This window comes from Engystomops pustulosus, chromosome 8, assembly GCF_040894005.1.
Source record: "Engystomops pustulosus chromosome 8, aEngPut4.maternal, whole genome shotgun sequence".
Classification (NCBI taxonomy): Eukaryota; Metazoa; Chordata; class Amphibia; order Anura; family Leptodactylidae; genus Engystomops; species Engystomops pustulosus.
Genome location: NC_092418.1, coordinates 91,002,352 through 91,011,492, shown reverse-complemented (window position 1 = coordinate 91,011,492; position 9,141 = coordinate 91,002,352).

Sequence of the window (9,141 nt, the reverse complement as noted above, 5' to 3'; positions counted from 1 at the left end):
CAAGGACAGGGGCTCCTATATACTGGTGTATACTGCTCTGTACACAGTGCAAGGAGAGGGGCTCCTATATACTGGTGTGTACTGCTCTGTACACAGTGCAAGGAGAGGGGCTCCTATATACTGGTGTATACTGCTCTGTACACAGTGCAAAGACAGGGGCTCCTATACACTGGTGTATACTGTTCTGTACACAGTGCAAGGAGAGGGGCTCCTCTATACTTGTGTATACTGCTCTGTACACAGTGCAAAGACAGGGGCTCCTATATACTGGTGTATACTGCTCTGTACACAGTGCAAAGACAGGGGCTCCTATATACTGGTGTATACTGCTCTGTACACAGTGCAAGGAGAGGGGCTCCTATATACTGGTGTATACTTCTCAGTACACAGTGCAAAGACAGGGGCTCCTATATACTGGTGTATACTGCTCTGTACACAGTGCAAGTACAGGGGCTCCTATATACTGGTGTATACTGCTCTGTACACAGTGCAAAGACAGGGGCTCCTATATACTGGTGTGTACTGCTCTGTACACAGTACAAGGAGAGGGGCTCCTATATACTGGTGTATACTGCTCTGTACACAGTGCAAGGAGAGGGGCTCCTATATACTGGTGTATACTGCTCTGTACACAGTGCAAAGACAGGGGCTCCTATATACTGGTGTATACTGTTCTGTACACAGTGCAAAGACAGGGGCTCTTATATACTGGTGTATACTGCTCTGTGCACAGTGCAAGGACAGGGGCTCCTATATACTGGTGTATACTGCTCTGTACACAGTGCAAGGGCAGGGGCTCCTATATACTGGTGTGTACTGCTCTGTACACAGTGCAAGGAGAGGGGCTCCTATATACTGGTGTGTACTGCTCTGTACACAGTGCAAGGACAGGGGCTCCTATATACTGGTGTATACTTCTCAGTACACAGTGCAAAGACAGGGGCTCCTATATACTGGTGTATACTGCTCTGTACACAGTGCAAAGACAGGGGCTCCTATATACTGGTGTATACTGTTCTGTACACAGTGCAAAGACAGGGGCTCTTATATACTGGTGTATACTGCTCTGTGCACAGTGCAAGGACAGGGGCTCCTATATACTGGTGTATACTGCTCTGTACACAGTGCAAGGGCAGGGGCTCCTATATACTGGTGTGTACTGCTCTGTACACAGTGCAAGGAGAGGGGCTCCTATATACTGGTGTATACTTCTCAGTACACAGTGCAAAGACAGGGGCTCCTATATACAGGTGTATACTGCTCTGTACACAGTGCAAAGACAGGGGCTCCTATATACTTGTGTATACTGCTCTGTACCCAGTGCAAGGACAGTGGCACCTATATACTGGTGTATACTGCTCTGTACACAGTGGAATGTAAAGGGCTCCTATATACTGGTGTATACTGCTCTTTACACAGTGCAAGGACAGGGGCTCCTATATACTGGTGTATACTGCTCTGTACACAGTGCAGGGACAGGGGCTTATATATACTGGTGTACACAGTGCAGGGACAGGGGATAATATATACTGGTGTATACTCATCTGTACACAGTGCAGGGACAGGGGCTTATATATACTGGTGTATACTGCTCTGTGCACAGTGCAAGGACAGGGGCTCCTATATACTGGTGTATACTGCTCTGTACACAGTGCAAGGGCAGGGGCTCCTATATACTGGTGTGTACTGCTCTGTACACAGTGCAAGGAGAGGGGCTCCTATATACTGGTGTATACTTCTCAGTACACAGTGCAAAGACAGGGGCTCCTATATACAGGTGTATACTGCTCTGTACACAGTGCAAAGACAGGGGCTCCTATATACTGGTGTATACTGCTCTGTACCCAGTGCAAGGACAGTGGCACCTATATACTGGTGTATACTGCTCTGTACACAGTGGAATGTAAAGGGCTCCTATATACTGGTGTATACTGCTCTTTACACAGTGCAAGGACAGGGGCTCCTATATACTGGTGTATACTGCTCTGTACACAGTGCAGGGACAGGGGCTTATATATACTGGTGTACACAGTGCAGGGACAGGGGATAATATATACTGGTGTATACTCATCTGTACACAGTGCAGGGACAGGGGCTTATATATACTGGTGTATACTGCTCTGTACTCAGTGCAGGGACAGGGGCTCCTATATACTGGTGTATACTGCTCTGTACACAGTGGAGGGACATTGGCTTCTATATACTGCTGTATACTGCCCTTCACAGCCGACTTTTCATCTATGTTTGTCAATAGATATCATTATACTGTACATTAACATTGACACAATTCTGATGTTTTGCATATTATGTATCCAATTTGTTTCTTTGTTGGAATGAAAGTAAAATCAGAGACATAAGACTTTCTCTCTTTGTCCTTACATATCATATCTGCAATTTACATTTTTCTTTCATGAACACCTACCTATTTAAAATCTGTTCTCCATCCCATATCTTCAAACTAATGATTTATCTAACATGTGTCATCTGCCTATTTTCTATCGTTCTATTTGTTATATCATTCTATTTAACATGGTTCATCTTTCTATCTTCAGTGAGATACAAGTAAATTATATTTTATAGATTTTATATATTTATTTTATATTTAATAGATTATAGTTAGTGTTGGTTTATTCTTCAGATCTCTAGTGAGTCACTGGTTGTCAGCAGTAGCCCCCAGGCAGGAAGCATTGCTGTAATGTAGCCATGAGTGACAGAGCATATCCCCTGCCCGTGCTGCACAGCCTGACTCATCCCATCTCCTGGATAGGCTGTCCCTCCTCTAAATCACTTCACAGACAAAATCTGTCAGATCCCTTGAGCACAGTGCACACCTTCCACCCTCCTGTCACTGTTTATAGAGCAGAATGCAGGTATATATCACAGCTGTGCTATCATGGGGAAGTCATTTCCATAGGATTTTGCGTATCTTGATGATCAAGGAAATACCAAATGTTATTAACCCCTTAAGGATGCAGCCTTTTTTTTGGCAATTTTTAGCTCTCCACCTTCAAAAAGCTTTACCTTTTTTTGTGTACAGAGCTGTATGAGGGCTTATTTCTGTGCAACAAATTGCAATTTGCAGTGATGGTATTTATTACTCCATGCCTTGTGCTGGGAAGCGTGAAGAATTTTAAATGCAGTGAATTATTATTATTATTAATAATAATAATTATTATCATTCCGAATGCAGTGAATTAATAATAATAATTCCATTATTTATAAAGCACACACAGATTACGCAGCGCTGCACAGAGCTTGCCAAATCAGTCCCTGTCCCCAATGAGGCTCACAATCTAATCAACCTAGCAGTATGTTTTGGAGTGTGGGAGGAAACCGGAGGACCCAGAGGAAACCCCACGCAAACACGGAGAGAACATACAAACTCTTTAAATGAAAAAAATGCACTTGCACCATTTTCTTGTGGACTTAGTTTTTACGACTTTCACTGTGCGCTCCAAATAACACCTCTACATTATTCTTTGGTTACAACTATGGGGATTCTAAATTTATTCAGGTTTTATTGTGTTGTAATACATAAAAAAAAAAATTAAAACTGTGTGTACAAAATTTTAATATTTTTTTAAATTTCATTTTACCATCTTCTAGCGCTAATAACTTTTTCATTCTGTGGTGTACGGAGCTGTGTAAGGTGTTATTTTTTGCGGGATGAGATGATGTTTTCATTGCTTCCATTTTGAAGACTGTACAACCTTTTGATCACTTTTTGTTACATTTTTAATATGTTGCAAAATGGCAAGCAAGTGGCGTTTCGGACATTTGTGCACTAATTTCCTTTACGGGGTTCGATGTTGGCAATAACTGTTATTATATTTTGATAGACCGGACATTTTGGGACATATGGATACCTTAGAAGTTTATGATTTAACGTGTTTATTTTTATATTAGTTCTCTGGAAAGGGGGTGATTTGACGTTCAGGTTTTATCACTTAAAAAAAAAATGTTTAAAAAATTATTTTATTTTACTATTTTCAGACCCCCTAGGTTACTTTCACCCTAGGTTGCCTGATTGATCCTACCATATACTGTCATACTACAGTATGGCAGCATATGGGGATTTTCCACATCATCTATTACACATTGTAATAGATGTGCTAAAACGAGAGAGGCTCGGTTCTTAATATGACCCAAGGCTGTCATGGCATCAGATCGCCAAAACAATCAAAACAAAGATGGCTCCCGTCTTTTAGATGGCCACGGCAATCAAAGGATTAACAAACCCCATGTCTCTATGAAGCCCTCTTTATATTTTTTAGTGCTCCATGATGACCATATACGTCATGGAGCGTGAAGAGGTTAAAAATATTAATTTTTAAGCTTTTTTGGAATTATATATATATATATATATATATATATATATATATATATATATATATATGATAATGTTAATCTATTAAAAAGTACAATCTATGGAAAACCTATAGCAATGGTAAAATTAATATGACTTTCTAAAGATTATGCACATTTTGGAGTTAATAGAAAAAACACAACAATCATTAATATTTTTAACCCCTTTCAATGGGTTTTAACCACTACACAAACACTCAAAATAGCAATAATTCTAAGTTTCAGTTCGCACTACTGTTCCTTACCTTCTGTTAAAAAAGGAAAGAATAGAAGTTTAATGTATCAGTTAAAAATCCCATTGGCATCAATGTAAACTTGATGTCATCCGTTATGCTCAATTTAGCAGGGATCCGTTATCCATGCATTATCCAGGCAAAGTACAGCAGCCAGCGTTATTTTTTCCATCCAAAAAACACATGGATAACGGATCCCTGCCTAAACGAAACGTAACAGATGACATGAAATTTACACTGATGTCAATGAGATTTTTAATTGATACGTTAAACTGTTCTTTACTTTTTTTAATGGAGATTGGGCGCGGTAGTGTGAACTGATTTATTACGTTGCTCTCATTAACCCTGTATGAGTTAAATGGTATTGATACATATTTCTCCAACCATTCTACAGATCCTATGAAGACTTAGGTGTGTATCCATGGTAACAGACAGCAGATAAAACCTTTGTAGTCTGCAGTCATACTCCATTTTCATCTGACGCCTATTTCTTGCTAATGGTCCAAATGGTCCCCAAATTTAAATACATTTAGGGAGCTTTGATAGTCTGTAGAACACCATTCTGCTTTGCTTACTACCATCGGCATATAAACATAACCTCTTTTTCACGGTCATGCAATCATGTCTATATCTTCAGGCGTTTAGTTTTGATTTCTATGATTTGTACAGTGCTGCAGAATATGATGGCGCTATATAAATAAAGATTATTATTATAATTATTTACCCTAACACATATCTTAAAGGAAATCTAACACCAGGATGAAAGATTGTAAACCAAGCTACTAACATGCAGGTATGTGACCACTCGCCAGAATCTACTCTTCTTTTAGCTTCTTATCCACCTACAAAGGCTTTAAGAATTATGCAAATGAGTCTGTTAATTGAGCCCAGAGCCCCTGAGGCTCATTTGCATGATTGTTTAATGCTTGAAAAAAAAAAAAACAGGGGGAAAAGAAGCTAAGAGAATAGTGGATCCTGCCAGAGGGGGCATACACTAGCATGTAAGGGGTTTGGTTTACAATCCTTCATCCTGGTGGTTGATTTTCTTTGTGAAGATTGCCTGAATCTTCTGAATTCAGCTCATTTCGCCAGTCATATAATGTGTACGAGGCCTCCTGAGTGACCTCTAATGGCTGATGCTGGGGTAATAGAAAGGGGGATAATGGAAGTCGGTGCACGTCACACTTCCAAGAGGAGGTTTTAAGGTGACTTTATTTAACAGTAGTGTCCTGACCACAACATTTTTTTTATTGTATGAGACTTTAGTTTCTATTTCCTATGGTACTAGGGGAACTCAGGAGGAGAGATGTTGGGGGGGATAAGGATTGGGCAATCAATCCTTTTATTCTTTGGGGTCTTTCTTCATTTATTGCACACACAAAGTTTATTGTAGATCTCAATTTTTTGGGCGAAAAATGGGATTAGATGCAAAAATAAATAAAATGATTGTGCTTCTTTTATACTTATATATATAAATTTTTACTTATTTTTATTATTATATACTTATTTTTACTTATCCCTTCTGGATCCACCCCTGGCACTGGATGCATCAAAGAGACCCATAAACTGCAATAATTGTGATGATTTGGAGCACAGTACTGGAATGCTTCCAACAGTGCCATAGAGAGTGAATGGAGCAGCAGCGTATATGCTCGACCCGCTGCTACTTTCATTTGGGGTCCAACCGATCCACATTCTCAGGAACCATTGGGCCCCGACGGATGAGAAAGTTTCATGTGGCACTTGATGTACATAACAGTCTGTGTCCTGCAGTCCCTCTGCAAGTGTTGGCATCGTGTGAGCTGACAAAGAAGCGGAGCAGCCTGCATCACTACTTGTCCCATTGCTGATTATATGGGATTTTTTTTTCACTTTTGTGGACCAGGGACTTCAATAGATGCTCAATGAGGAGGATTTATCTTAGTTTTTTTGTTGTATTTTAGTGACTCTTTGGACATATTGGGGTTCTTGTGCAGTTTATTTAAAAAAAAAGTCTAAAAAAACCCTGCATTTGACAAGGGGCTGAGACTACAAAGACAAAGGAGGTGCAAAAAGTGTAAAAAGGGAAAAACTATAAATACAAAAACAATAGCCCGTGGATTACATCTGTACACGGTCTGTTTTTTTTTTTTTTTTTGGGGGGGGGGGGGGGGGGCGGGACCAGGGATTTTTTCATATACTTTTGCAAACCAATCCATTTTATTCCAGAAAATATTCCCTAGGTGCCCTACGAACGTGTATAATTATGGGTAAAATACAGAAGAGTTTTTTTATTTTGTGGATATGCCTGTGAGAATGAGCCCCAAGCCATACCCATGTATAGAAGTCTTATTACTGAGGCAGATTTGTGAATAATGGGTCTTTTTCAGCTATTATATTTATGGATATCCTGTGGCATTTGTAATGTGTCTGACAATAGATTTCACCTATTCATGGCGTGGAGGGTGTACACCCTTTACATGTGGAGATAATGGTGAAATAAGGCCATTAGTGGGTGTACTGCAGCGCCCTGCTGACACTGTACATGGCACCTGTACCTGCAGGATGGGTGCAGTCTCCGCCCTGACCAGGCCCGGGGAGTGGCGCCCTCTCGCGTGTCAGGCGGCCGCAGTGAGGAGCGGCAGAGGCCGGCGCCAGGATTCTGCCCTGCCCGCACCACCCCCGGCCCTGCCCGCACCACCCCCGGCCCTGCCCGCACACCCAGCGCAGCTCAGCCCCGATCGTCGCCACTTGGCTCCTGCTGAGGCCTGTTCTTAGCCTTCATCTCCTCACATTCCCTGCCTGGGGCTCTCCGGTTTAGAAAACTCTTAATCATCTTGTCTGCTGCAGATCCTCAGCTACTCCCCTCCATAGATGTCTCACTGGCCTCACAAGCCACTTAACCCCACGAGTCCCGCGGCGGAGGATGAGACTGATGCTTATCAGCAGGTTCACAACACGGATCACATGTACTGCACATACAGCAACACACACATCACACCACACATGTAACACAGACATAACATACAACACACATCACACCACACATGTAACACAGACATAACATACAACACACATCACACCACACATGTAACACAGACATAACATACAACACACATCATACCACACATGTAACACAGACATAACATACAACACACATCATACCACACATGTAACACAGACATAACATACAACACACATCACACCACACATGTAACACAGACATAACATACAACACACATCACACCACACATGTAACACAGACATAACATACAACACACATCATACCACACATGTAACACAGACATAACATACAACACACATCATACCACACATGTAACACAGACATAACATACAACACACACATCACACATGTAACACAGACATAACATACAACACACATCAAATCACACATGTAACACAGACATAACATACAGCAACACACATCACACCACACATGTAACACAGACATAACATACAACACATCACACCACACATGTAACACAGGCATAACATACAACACACATCAAATCACACATGTAACACAGACATAACATACAACACACACATCACACCACACATGTAACACAGACATAACATACAACACACACATCACACCACACATGTAATACAGACATAACATACAACACACATCATACCACACATGTAATACTGACATAACATACAACACACACATCACACATGTAATACTGACATAACATACAACACACACATCACACATGTAACACTGACATAACATACAACACACATCACACATGTAACACAGACATAACATACAACACACACATCATACCACACATGTAATACTGACATAACATACAACACACATCATACCACACATGTAATACTGACATAACATACAACACACACATCACACCACACATGTAACACAGACATAACATACAATACACACAGCACACCACACATGTAACACAGACATAACATACAACACATACATCACACATGTAACACTGACATAACATACAACACACATCATACCACACATGTAATACAGGCATAACATACAACACACACATCACACATGTAACACTGACATAACATACAACACACATCATACCACACATGTAACACAGACATAACATACAACACACATCATACCACACATGTAACACTGACATAACATACAACACACACAGCACACCACACATGTAACACTGACATAACATACAACACACATCATACCACACATGTAATACTGACATAACATACAACACACACATCACACATGTAACACAGACATAACATACAGCACACATCATATCACACATGTAATACTGACATAACATACAACACACACATCACACATGTAACACTGACATAACATACAACACACACAGCACACCACACATGTAACACTGACATAACATACAACACACATCATACCACACATGTAACACAGACATAACATACAACACACACATCACACCACACATGTAACACAGACATAACATACAATACACACAGCACACCACACATGTAACACTGACATAACATACAACACACATCACACCACACATGTAAC